The following is a 14,388-nucleotide window of genomic DNA, read 5'->3' as shown; positions in this document are numbered from 1 at the left end:
TAAGTAATCTTATCTGTGGCCAATGACCTTGAGCCTTCTTGGATAGGCACTTCTAATGTAACTCTATGGCACTACCCAAGGGGCTTGAATCTTCGAGATCTTGCTATAGATTTTGCAGTGACAGAACACTGAGACAATCATGGTGCAACTAGAGAACATTACCAATCCCTAAGCTCCGTATTGTCCGCTGGCTGCCTTACCACCACAGAAAGCTAGGCTGCTACACCTGCATTTTGGAGCTGCCTTATTTTTTTTAGCTAAACAGGTGGGGCTCAAAACAAGTCACCACTGGGTATCATGCTCTCATGGCCTCACAGTTACCTAAGTATTTCATTCTATATATCCAAATGTTTTGGGGCAATCATAGAAATTTTATCTCAAAGTTCAAACACTAAGTATTTTAATTAGTGTTCTTTCAATGAGGTCTGTTGACATGCTGGAAGCTTGGCGATATTACAATTGGTAAGTTGAAGAAGTTTGCTATTGATCTGACTAGTCAAAAAATGAATATTTTTCTGTGCAATGGTAGTCCAGTATATCCACACATGCATCCTTGTGTGATTGGATTGCTGTGCTACCATCGATATTGACAGATCCATTTGGGTATCAATAATAATGAGCATTGTCCAATAATGGCGCTGCATGGTAGAGCCTTCTTATATTCCACCTTTTTTCAGAATGCCATGTTAGTGTTGTGTAACTCTGTGGCAGAGCTTTACATGCTGCAAAGTAATTTGGAGGAATGGCATCACATATGCTTTTCTGTATTGATCAACATTTTTGTGATATTCTAACCAGGCTTTTCCAAATCTTATCTTTTGAAGCAGGAATAACATAAGGTGTTAATTAGCATTTTTAAAACATTAAACTGCTATTAATGATTAGGGTTAATGATCAATTCATATACAGTATATTGATGATTGACCAAAATGCTGAAACACTGCCTTGAAAGTGTGTGAAGGGTAATAACTACCTGTTGTTCTCTCGCTAAGTGTATCATGTTTCTTCTCCCTTGGATCCATGACATTGGGGCACTCAATGACAACTTTCCCCATGTTCTATTAGCAGGCCATACAAGTGTTCTTCAATTAAAGATCTCATTTAACTCACTTGATAAGTCTCTTTCTCACTGTGTGGAATCAAGAAACTCATTAAAATCCGTAGCTAGGATAAAGTCTCCCCCATTCACTGTCACATTAACAGCTTGACAGATCTGAGGGGTGTTTGTGTGTCTGGAGACTATAGGGAGAGAAACTCTCCACTCTCCAGACACAACTGTTTTTCTCTGCTTATGATTAGTTTGATACACAGCAGGATTTAATGGTGTGAGCTCAGGCTTTGTGGTAGCCCAGGTCCCCTTACCCTCCTTGACCTTCTCCAACAGAGGCGGCTGAAGAAAACAAATGACGAGCACCTGCTTTAGTGTCAGGCGGTGTCATAAAGACGTGCACTCATCACGCGTCCTGGATCCCCAACACATTTTACTCAAAGGTACATTGCTCACCTGACCCTATCAGATACAGACTCACCGTGACATTACAGAACTTGTTAGTAACAATATCTGTGCATTCTGTGGCATTTTACAGACATGAATAGTAAATTGGTCACGCCCCCTTTGAGACTATTGTTATATTTTGTTATATTTTTTTCTGCGATTCGTGATCGCCTGTGGAACAGCTTCGACCAAGTCCCAAGTCACATCAATACACATTTTACATGAAACTCTCACTTATGTGTGAGTAGGCCCCATCTTGAGCTAGGATTCAGCCAAAGGTTACTTGGCAATGACTGAGAGTTTGGCTGAACTCCTTAAGCTACATTCACTGTCAAGGGGCAAAGACAGACTAACTTTCAGATGTGAGTACTTTCCTTCCATTTTTTGGACCCAACTCGTCAACGTTCAACACCTAAACTAATAGGCATACAATGATCAGGCAAACAAGATTGACTTCCATAAAATGTCTTTCAGCACCATCCCAGTCATCTATGTAATTTCTGCACTTATCCTCACAGCTGACATCGTTATCCCTCTCTTCTTACCATGGCAACAGGCCCAAAAGGTTATTTGTCATAATGAGATTGCAAGCATTCATTTTTCAGATGTAGCTAGATGTGCCATGTGACTCAGCCCACAAAGAGAAGCCGAGAAGGAAACATTCCATTCCCCATTTACCTTGGAAAAAATGTTAATTGGTCAAACGATTTATTGCTGGCCTTGCGTCTTGACATATCATTATTACCTTGCCTTGAATATCTGTCAGTTCTATAGCGATGGGTGTACAGCAGAATCTATTTGGACCCATTTGGTTGGAGATATCCTGTAATTGTCTAGCTAATTGCGTATCTGCCAATTCATCATCAGGCTCGTCTACTGGTCAGCTGAATACCATTTAGCTCTCTAGTGTTCTAATGTGGCATCTTCTAGTCTGTGCACATTAAACTTCCCATCATACAATGTAGATACTGTAAATTGAGGTTGTACTCTGCTGACTCAAAATTAAAAAGAATTGAAATCCAAAAACCAACTCCTTTAGGTCATTCGAAAACAGACAGTGGTGAATTAGATATTTTCTGTATCTGTTGGGTTTGCATTCCTGTTCTCTAGAAGAGCATCACAAAACAGCACATGACAGATTTCAGAGCAACCTCCATCCTGAGCCAACAGTAATGAGATAAAAAAACTAAAAAAACATCAGCTAACATTAGGATGTTTCGAATCTATTAATATCTGAAATGCTCGCCTGTGGTGTTTGTTGTATTTTACTTAGAGTTTCCTATCTTAAATGTGCTGATAAATTAAGACGCTAATTAGCTCCCATTGCCTGAGAAGCCTCAGGAAATTATTATAAACGGCACCAGAACATGCACCCATTGGTTAAATTACAGCCAAGCTCATGCTTGGTTATTCATTTGAATGACAATTGCTACCCTCACAACCCCCCCAAAGAATAACCTTAAGACTAGAGTACAAATATAATGAAGCAATCCTGGGCATGGATTTTGTTCAGGAACATAAGATATTACTTAAGTTTCCCAGAGGCGAACTGGTGATTGGCTCTAAGCACCCATTACTACCATCATGTAACACAACTTTTACACATCACAATCTGATTAGGTACTAGTTAATCTCTTTAACCTCTGTGACCTACCCCCACCCCACACCCTCCATTTGACTACCTTATTACTTTGTATAATATTGTAATCTATATGAACCATCAAGTGTATCATATTTAATAACACCTGGGTCTATCAGAAAACAATGTAAAATAAGAAATGCTTCATGAAAGTTTTAAAATATGCATTATTACCATGAATAATTGCAAAACAGGTCATGATTTATGTTAATATGGTGTGAGCTCTCAAATAACACCAGCCATAAAAATAACTACCACCACATGGAGAGATATTTTTTCAATGTTTTCCATAATAAGTTGCACCACACAGCTTTTAGAATACACAGCATATACACCAAGTAAAATAAATGAACTAACTTCTTCATCGGGGGCCTAGTGTGGCTGTTTCACCTACTGCATTTTCTAGATAAGATAGTGTTCGGTTTGCTTTGCCCTGTCAGAGGAGGTTTAAATGTAAATGTCACACCAGGAATTAGACATCCGCTGCTCATCACCACAAAACACCTGCTTAATAATTGAATGCCCTTTGCTGTGATTTCAGATTGCATGGTCAATGGCTCCCATGGACATAGCTTTTTACTAGTGGGGGTCTCTAATGACGAGAATTTTGTGTTAAAATTAGGTGTCCAAAACGTTTAATGATTATTGTATTGGCTAGTTTTTGAATGGGGGGGGGGGGTATTTAGGGCCGTGAGACAGGCCAGGCATTAGGTCGAAGTCGTTTAATGTAAAGTGATGTACAGAGTGCAACTCAGTGCAAAAAGTCAGGTGCAATTTATTGCTTTAATTAGTCATTCTTAATGCTATTGACCTGCGCTCTAATGTAGGTCTGGAGCTCTTTAACATCGCACAATGTGATAAAAAGAGGTGGCAGGGTTGCAGAGATGCAAAAGCAAGTCCAGATTTAACCAAGGTGGAGTGCGGGGGTGTTTATTTAAGGCTTAATTTATCATTTTTGCCCACACAAAACATCAATCTATTATTTATTTATAATGAACTCTCTGGTTAATTAAGGACTCTGGTCAGTCATATGGTTTATTTTGCTGTAATCATATACCCAACAATCCAGCAAACATACAGTAAGCTTTAAAAGATAGGATGATGTGTTTAATTTGTTTTCAGTGGTAGCCTTTAACCAATATTATACCTCTGAAATAAAAATGAAGCAATTTTATATGTATATGTTCAATATGAAAGCAATATAGTTTTGACACTATTTTATAGTGATGCATTAATTGTTCCACTATGTATGATACTGTGTATATACAGCAAGAGTAAGTGGAATGTAATTCAAACGCCCTTTATTGATCCCCAAGTGCTAATCCACAGAATACACACACAGATTAAGATACTTTAAATTAATGGTCATGAATTGCTAAACATCTGCTGGCATTGTGCAAAGCAGAATGATAAGTGTGTCTATAAGTATATGTCAAGGCTAAGGGTCATGTTCAGTTGACTTCAAAAGCAAAAATTATTGAGTCCACAACTACAGGGAATAACATGCATCTCCAAGGCTCTGTGGAGCCACGACTGAGCAGGGGGAAATTACTTATTTACTAATTCCCAGCAAGGACAAGGGCAGATACAGATTTGGGATTGGTTACACAGTTGGGATTAGAGTGGCTTTAGCTACAAAAATAGATATCCTCTGAGTACTCTCTACCTTTATGCCAAGTTATGCAATACACATTGGTCAAAATAAATTCTACTGTATGATGTTATCTCACTAAACCAACGTGATATTTTAAGTCTCAATTGTATAAAAAAAATGGAATTGACCCAAAAAATGTGCCTGCACATTAAAGGTTACCATAGATTAGATGTTACCAACTAGGTACTTCAATTAATAAAGGTGACAGTCATATATACTGTATGTCAGGCAACCAATCCAATGAATACGGTTTAGGTGTAACGGCCGTCGTAGGAAGTGGACCAAAATGCAGCGGGTACGTGAATGCTCATATTTATTTTATGATGAACATTACACATAAACAACAAAACGAAAAAACGAACGACAGCTAGACAGTCTTGCAGGCTAAACATAACAATGCAAAAACAACCTCCCACAATTCCCATAACAAACACACCCCTATACATAGGACCTTCAATCAGAGGCAACGAGGAACAGCTGCCTCCAATTGAAGGCCCAATTCCAATTAACTAAACATAGAACTAAACACCCTAGATCTAACATAGAAATACACAACATAGAACCTAACCAAAACCCCGGACTAATCTAAACAAACACCCCTCTACAAAACACATATACCAACAATTCCGAACCACATAAAACAAACACCCCCTGCCACGTCCTGACCAAACTATAAAAACAAATTACCCCTTTACTGGTCAGGATGTGACATTAGGTGCTAAGCAGAACTCTCACAGCTTCAGTTTTTGGGACCACATCTTAGTTATTCCTTTAACTTTAGTCAGCTGAAAATTCCTTCAATGGGATTGGAGGAAAAGGCTGAAATAATAGTTTATATTTCATGTAATAATAATAATAATTTATTAAACGTCTATAGCGCTTTTTATAGAATCTCAAAGTGCTACAAGAGCAAAAAAACTAACAAGCAATATTTTTTTTAATGTTTTTTTTTATTTCACCTTTATTTAACCAGGTAGGCAAGTTGAGAACAAGTTCTCATTTACAATTGCGACCTGGCCAAGATAAAGCAAAACAGTTCGACACATACAACAACAGAGTTACACATGGAGTAAAACAAACATACAGTCAATAATACAGTAGAAAAATAAGTCTATATACAATGTGAGCAAATGAGGTGAAATAAGGGAGGTAAAGGCAAAAAAAGGCCATGGTGGCGAAGTAAATACAATATAGCAAGTAAAACACTGGAATGGTAGATTTGCAGTGGAAGAAAGTGCAAAGTAGAAATAGAAATAATGGGGTGCAAAGGAGCAAAATAAATAAATAAATACAGTAGGGGAAGAGGTAGTTGTTTGGGCTAAATTATAGATGGACTATGTACAGGTGCAGTAATCTGTGAGCTGCTCTGACAGCTGGTGCTTAAAGCTAGTGAGGGAGATGTGTTTCCAGTTTCAGAGACTTTTGTAGTTCATTCCAGTCATTGGCAGCAGAGAACTGGAAGGAGAGGCGGCCGAAGGAGGAATTGGCTTTGGCGGTGACCAGAGAGAATTACCTGCTGGAGCGTGTGCTACAGGTGGGTGCTGCTATGGTGACCAGCGAGCTGAGATAACCTGTTGGGGTGTAGGGGGCAGTATTTTCACGGCCGGATGAAAAAACGTACCCAAATTAAACTAGTCACTACTCTTGCCCATAAACTAGAATATGCATTTTAGTAGATTTGGATAGAAAACACTCTGAAGTTTCTAAAACTGTTTGAATGGTGTCTGTGAGTATAACAGAACTCATATGGCAGGCAAAAACCTGAGAAAGATCCAACCAGGAAGTGGAAAGTCTGAGAATTGTAGTTCTTCTTTTGATTCTCTATCAAAACTACAGTTTCTGTGGGGTCACGTTGCACTTCCTAAGGCTTCCATTAGCTGTCAACAGCCTTCAGAAAGTTCTTTCAGCATTCTCCTGTCACTGGGCAGATAATAGGAGCTCAGTCAATCAGTGGACTGCCTGTGGACAGAGGGATTGGATATGCGCGGTCCCGTGAGCACGCCGTTCCTTGTTTTTCTTCTTGAATGAATATGCTATTGTCCGGTTGGAATATTAGCGCAATTTTACGTTAAAAATACCATAAAGATTGATTTTAAACAGAGTTTGACATGCTTCTAAGTACGGTAATGGAACATTTTGACGGTGTCTCTGGTACCGCGCTCGCGCGTTATGCCTTTGGATAAGTGATCTGTACGCACGAACAAAACGGAGGTATTTGGACATAAATATGGATTATTTCGAGAATATTTTTTTTTTTATTGTGGAAGTAGCAGTCCTGGGAGTGCATTCTGACGAAGATCAGCAAAGGTAAGACAATATTGCTAATACTAATTCTGAGTTTAGGTTGCCCCGAAATTGGCGGGAGTCTGTATAGCTTGCTGTGATGGTTGAGCTATGTACTCAGAATATTGAAAAATGTGCTTTCTCCGTAAAGCTATTTTAAAATCTGACACAGCGGTTGCATCCAGGAGTAGTCTATCTAATTCTTTAAATAATTGTTATATATTTTGTCAACGTTTATGATGAGTATTTCTGTAAATTGATGTGCACATTCACCGTAAGTTTTGGTGGGAATACATTTTCTGAACATCACGCGCCAATGTAAAATGCTGTTTTTGGATATAAATATGACATTTATCGAACAAAACATACATGTATTGTGTAACATAATGTCCTAGGAGTGTCATCTGATGAAGATCGTCAAAGGTTAGTGCTTCATTTAGCTGTGTTTTGGGTTTTATTGACATATGTCCTTGCTTGGAAAATGGCTGTGCGATTATTTTTGTCTATGTACTCTCCTAACATAATCTAATGTTTTGCTTTCGCTGTAAAGCCTTTTTGAAATTGGACAATGTGGTTACATCAAAGAGAAGTGTATCTTTAAAATGGTGTAAAATAGTTGTATGTTTGAGAAAGTTGAATTATGACATTTTGCTGTTTTGAATTTGCCGCCCTGATATTTCACTGGCTGTGTCCCGCAGGTGGGATGCTAGCGTCCCACGTAGCCCATAGAAGATAAGGGTAGCAGGGTCTTGTAGATGACCTGGAGCCAGTGGGTTTGGCGACGAGTATGAAGCGAGGGCCAGCCAACGAGAGTGTACAGGTCGCAGTGGTGGGTAGTATATGGGGCTTTGGTGACAAAACGGATGGCACTGTGACAGACTGTATCCAATTTATTGAGTAGGGTATTGGAGGCTATATTGTAAATGACATCGCCGAAGTCGAGGATCGGTAGGATGGTCAGTTTTACAAGGGTATGTTTGGCAGCATGAGTGAAGGATGCTTTGTTGCAAAATAGGAAGCTAATTCTATATTTAACTTTGGATTGGAGAGGTTTGATGTGAGTCTGGAAGGAAAGTTTACAGTCTAACCAGACACCTAGGTATTTGTAGTTGTCCACATATTCTAAGTCAGAACCGTCCAGAGTAGTGATGCTGGACGGGCGGGCAGGTGCAGGCAGTGATCGGTTGAAGAGCATGCATTTAGTTTTACTTGTATTTAAGAGCAGAGGCCACGGAAGGAGAGTTGTATGGCATTGAAGCTCGTCTGGAGGGTTGTTAACACAGTGTCCAAAGAAGGGCCAGAAGTATACAGAATGGTGTTGTCTGCGTAGAGGTGGATCAGAGACTCACCAGCAGCAAGAGTGACATCATTGATGTATACAGAGAAGAGAGTCGGCCCAAGAATTGAACCCTGTGGTATCCCCAAAGAAACTGCCAGAGGTCCGGACAACAGGCCCTCCGATTTGACACAATGAACTCTATCAAAGAAGTAGTTGGTGAACGAGGCGAGGCAATCATTTGAGAAACCAAGGCTATTAACTTCTATGGGCTAGGTGGGACGTTTGCGTCCCACCCTTGTCAACAGCCCGTGGAATCGCGTGGCGCGAAATACCTCAAAAATGCTATAACTTCAATTTCTCAAACATATGACTATTTTAAACCATTTTAAAGACCAGACTCTTATTAATCTAACCACATTGTCCGATTTCAAAAAGGCTTTACAGCGAAAACAAAACATTAGATTATGTCAGGAGAGTACCCTGCCAAAAATAATCACAGCCATTTTCAAAGCAAGCATATATGTCACAAAAACCAAAACCACAGCTAAATGCAGCACTAACCTTTGATTATCTTCATCAGATGACACTCCTAGGACATTGTTATACAATACATGCATGTTTTGTTCAATCAAGTTCATATTTATATCAAAGAACAGCTTTTTACATTAGCATGTGATGTTCAGAACTAGCATACCCACCGAAAACTTCCGGTGAATATACTAAATTACTCATGATAAATGTTGACAAAATACATAACAATTATTTTAAGAATTATAGATACAGAACTCCTTTATGCAAACGCAATGTCAGATTTTAAAATAGCTTTTCGGCGAAAGCACATTTTGCAATATTCTGAGTACATAGCTTGGCCATCACAGGCTAGCTAATTTGACACCCACAAAGTTTGGGGCTCACAAAAATTTTGGGGCTCACTAAAAAGTTTGGGGCTCACTAAAAATTGGATTACCTTTGCTGTTCTTCGTTAGAATGCACTCCAAGGACTTCTACTTCAACAACAAATGTTGTTTTTGTTCCAAATAATCCATAGTTATGTCCAAATACCTCCGTTTTGTTCGTGCGTTCAGGTCACTATCCGAAGGGTAACGCGCGAGCGCATTTCGTGACAAAAAATGTCAAAATATTCCATTACCGTACTTAGACGCATGTCAAACGCTGATTAAAATCAATTTTTATACTATTTTTCTCGTAAAATAGTGATAATATTCCAACCGTGCAACGTTGTATTCATTCAAAGGCTGAAAGAAAAAAATGGAGAAGTCTCGTGAACGTGCATCTCAGTCTCACTGTCCCCAGGCTGACCACTTACAAAACTCTGCTGCTGTACTTTGCCCAGAGACAGCAGACACCCCATTCCAATTTCTGCCAACTTTTTAGAGAGCCAATGGAAGCCTTAGAAAGTGTCACGTTACAGCACAGATGCTGTATTTTCGATAGAGATGCAACAGAAGGACAACAAATTGTCAGACAGGGCACTTCCTGTATGGAATCTTCTTGGCCTGCCATATGAGTTCTGTTATACTCACAGACACCATTCAAACAGTTTTAGGATCTTTAGATGTTTTTCTATCCAAATCTACTAATTATATGCATATTCTCGTTTCTGGGCAAGAGTAGTAACCAGTTTAAATGGGTACGTTTTTTATCCGGCCGTGAAAATACTGCCCCCTAGCCCCAACAGGTTAAGTCTGCCGATGAGGATGTGGTGAAGCCTTGGCCAGGTCAATGAATATGGCTGCACAGTATTGTTTCTTATTGATGGCGGTTAAGATATGGTTTAGGACCTTGAGCGTGGCTGAGGTGCACCCATGATCAGCTCTGAAACCAGATTGCAAAGCGGAGAAGGTGCGGTGGGATTCGAAATGGTCGGTAATCTGTTTGTTAACTTGGCTTTCGAATACCTTAGAAAGGCAGGGTAGGATAGATATAGGTCTGTAGCAGTTTGGGTCAAGAGTGTCCCCCCCTTTGAAGAGGGGGATGACCGCAGCTGCTTTCCAATCTTTGGGAATCTCAGACGACACGAAAGAGAAGTTGAACAGGCTAGTAATAGGGGTTGCAACAATTTCGTCAGATCATTTTAGAAAGAAAGGGTCCAGATTGTCTAGCCCGGCTGATTTTTAGGGGTCTAGATGTTGCAGCTCATTCAGAGCATCAACTGACTGGATTTGGGAGAAGGAGAAATGGGGAAGGCTTGGGTGAGTTGCTGTGGGGGGTGCAGTGCTGTTGACCGGGGTAGGGGAAGCCAGGTGGAAAGCATGGCCAGCCGTAGAAGAATGCTTGTTGAAATTCTCAATTATAGTGGATTTATCAGTGGTGACAGAGTTTCCTACCCTCAGTGCAGTGGGCAGCTGGGAGAAGGTGTTCTTATTCTCCATACAGTGTCCCAGAACCTTTTTGAGTTTGTGTTGCAGGAAGCAAATGTCTGCTTGAAAAAGCTAGCCTTGGCTTTTCTAACTGCCTGTGTATAGTAGTTTCTAACTTCCCTGAAAAGTTGCATATTACGGGGGCTGTTCGATGCTAATGCAGAACGCCACAGGATGTTTTTGTGTTGGTTAAGGGCAGTCAGGTCTGGAGAGAACCAAGGGCTATATCTGTTCCTGGTTCTAAATTTCTTGAATGGGGCATGCTTATTTAAGATGGTGAGGAAGGCATTTAAAAAAAATAACCAGGCATCCTCTACTGACGGGATGTGGTCAATATCCTTCCAGGATACCCGGGCCAGGTCGATTAGAAAGGCCTGCTCGCTGAAGTGTTTCAGGGAGTGTTTGACAGTGATGAGTGGAGGTCGTTTGACCGCTTACCCATTACGGATGCAGGCAATGAAGCAGTGATCACTGAGATCTTCGTTGTAAACAGCAGAGGTGTATTTAGAGGGCAAGTTGGTTAGGATGATATCTATGAGTGTGCCCGCGTTTACGGCTTTGGGGTGGTACCTGGTAGGTTCATTGATCATTTGTGTGAGATTGAGGGCATATACACTATATATACAAAAGTATGTGGACACCCCTTCAAGTTTGTGGATTTGGATATTTCAGCTACACCCATTGCTGACGTGTATAAAATCTAGCACACAGCCATGCAATCTCCATAGACAAACATTGGCAGTAGAATGGCCTTACTGAAATGCTCAGTGACTTTCAACGTGGCACAGTCATAGAATGCCACCTTTCCAACTAATCAGTTAGTCAAATTTCTGCCCTGCTAGAGCTTCCCCAGTCAACTGTTAGTCCTGTTATTGTGAAGTGGAAACGTCTAGTAGCAACAATGGCTCAGCCATGAATTGGTAGTCCACACAAGCTCACAGAATGGGACCGCCGAGTGCTGAAGCGGGTAGCGTGTAAAAATCATCTGTCTTCGGTTGCAACACTCACTACCAACTACCAAACTGCCTCTGGAAGCAACATCAGCACAATAACTGTTAGTTGGGAGCTTCATGAAATGGGTTTTCATGGCCTGGCAACCGCACACAAGCCTAAGATCACCATGTGAAATGCCAAGCGTTGGCTGGCGTGGTGTAAAGATTGCCACAATTGGACTCTGGAGCAGTGGAAATGCGTTCTCTGGAGTGATGAATCAGGCTTCACCATCTAGCAGTCCGAAGGACAAATCTGGGTTTGGCGGATGCCAGGAGAACGCTACCTGCCCAAATGCATAGTGCCAACTGTAAAGTTTGGTTGAGGAGGAATAATGGTCTGTGGCTGTTTTTCATGTTTCGGGCTAGGCCCCTTAGTTCCAGTGAAAGGAAATCTTAATGCTACAGTATACAATGACATTCGGTGCTTACAACTTTGTGGCAACAGTTTGGGGAAGGCCCTTTCCTATTTCAGCATGACAATGCCCCCTTGCATAAAGTGAGGTCCATAAAGAAATGGTTTGTCGTGGAAGAACTTGACTGACTTGCACAGAGCCCTAACCTCAACCCGATCGAACACCTTTGGGATGAATTGGAATGCCTACTGCGAGCGAGCCAGGCCTAATCGCCAAACATCAGTGCCCAACCTAAATAATGCTCTTGTGGCTGAATGGAAGCAAGTCCCTGCAGCAATGTTGCAATATCTAGTGGAAAGACTTCCCTGAAGAGTGGAGGCTGTTAAAGCAGCAAAGGGGGGACCAACTCCATATTAATGTCCATGATTTTGGATTGAGACGTTCGACGAGAACGTGTCCACATACTTTTGGTCATGTAGTGTATCATGACAGGTCAAACAATAGATGCCAAGTCTTTGAAAGCTGCATCCTCCGAAAATGGAGAGGGTCAGTTCATGGCTTGAGCAGAGTGAGCTGGTCATATGATGGTGATGGATTCTGCTGATGATCTTGTAGAGTGAAAGTCTGGGAACCAGCCTGACTCTTATAGACACTGGACTTCTCCTCTTCCATTCTATGTAGCAACCACTTGGGTGATGCCTGAGCAGCTCTGGGCACCAGAAAGCTTACCACACAAGTTCAGAATAGTATATAGTCGTCCTCACTATGAGCCCTCTGCCTCAGCACTGCTGAATTCCTCCATCTCCCATTCCTCTCACACTTCAGGCGACTCCTCAAAATATGTTCTCAAAAGATTAGGAATTGGCATCCAGGTAAAACAAAAAAGATGTGTCCAGATGCATATTTTTCAAACAAAAGCTAGCTAACCAAGACTAAAAGTGTTAACCTGTCAGTCAATCAGCAAATCTGTCGCTCAAAAATGCCAGAAATACACAATAAAAACTCAATGTTATCAAAAGTTTGGACACACCTACTCATTCAAGGATTTTTTTTAAATAAGTAAAATGTTAAAATAAAGAAAAATCTTTGAATGAGTAGGTGTGTCCAAACATTTGACTAGTACTGTAAATATTGCAATTCTTCAGCCATTCCTGGACCTGTGACCAAAAACAAGCTACATATGGACAATACCAAAACAAATTATCTAATGATTCTGTCTCTTCGCAGCAAATTCTGCAGAGCCGGGAAGGTTGTATCCCCCATATAAATAACATTATATTGGTTGGAAGGATTGTGTATAAAATTTAAATTAAAAAATTCTAAGTATCCACCATGGTAAAATCATTATGTTCATGCAATTACTTCATTGTTTATTCAACAGTTTTCTTCACAATCATTTTCAACCATGGTGGTATCATCACCATTGTCATGCGAGCGGGTTTGTGGATGTTAATGTAGTCTTGTAATTTTCAATTCAACCCACCTACAATAATACACATGGCTCATTTTCTAAACCTAAGATCCTTGCCACTCCAAATATTTTTTACCCTTAATAAGACATGCAATGGTCTTCCCAGAACATAGACCTACTTATTGCTCTTCACAATTCAGCTATGAAATCGGTTTAGAGGTCACTCAAGAACACTAAATTGTATGGTTCAAACAAATCCATTTGTTATAATAAACTGGTTCAAATAATTTGTCTCAAAGCATCCTCTTAGCTTTGTGACCAGAGCTGTCGCGCCTGGGAATAGACCCATATAAAGCACTCTGCTGCAAGCCAAACTGGTAATAGGTTTTAAATGACTTATAGCAGTCTCATGTCACTGCAATGTTTGTTACAAAATAGACATATATTGTCCATTAAGCTAAATACTTAAGACCTCACAATGAGGATACTGCATTATGCAATAATATATAGACTTTTAAACAAGCAAATGAAATAGAAGTACGTCAGTGGGCAATTATTTGTTTGCTGTCCTGCACGCTGGCAGAACACGTGCACCGAATACAACAGGTGTAGACCTTACAGTGAAATCAAATCATATACACTCCCCTCCGTATGTATTTGGACAGTGAAGCTAAAATTTTAAATTTGGCTCTGTACTCCAGCACTTTGGATTTGAGATCAAATCTTTTATTTTATTTTGTACCCCTTGTTTCTCCACAATTGGTAGTTACAGTCTTGTCCCATCACTGCAACTTCTGTACAGACTCAGGATCGGTGAAGGTCGAGAGCCATGTGTCCTCCGAAACACAACCCTGCACTGCACTGCTTCTTGACACACTGCTCTCAGAAGCCAGCCACACCA

This window comes from Salmo salar, chromosome ssa22, assembly GCF_905237065.1.
Source record: "Salmo salar chromosome ssa22, Ssal_v3.1, whole genome shotgun sequence".
Lineage (NCBI taxonomy): Eukaryota > Metazoa > Chordata > Actinopteri > Salmoniformes > Salmonidae > Salmo > Salmo salar.
Note: the sequence above shows the minus strand (reverse complement) of the source record.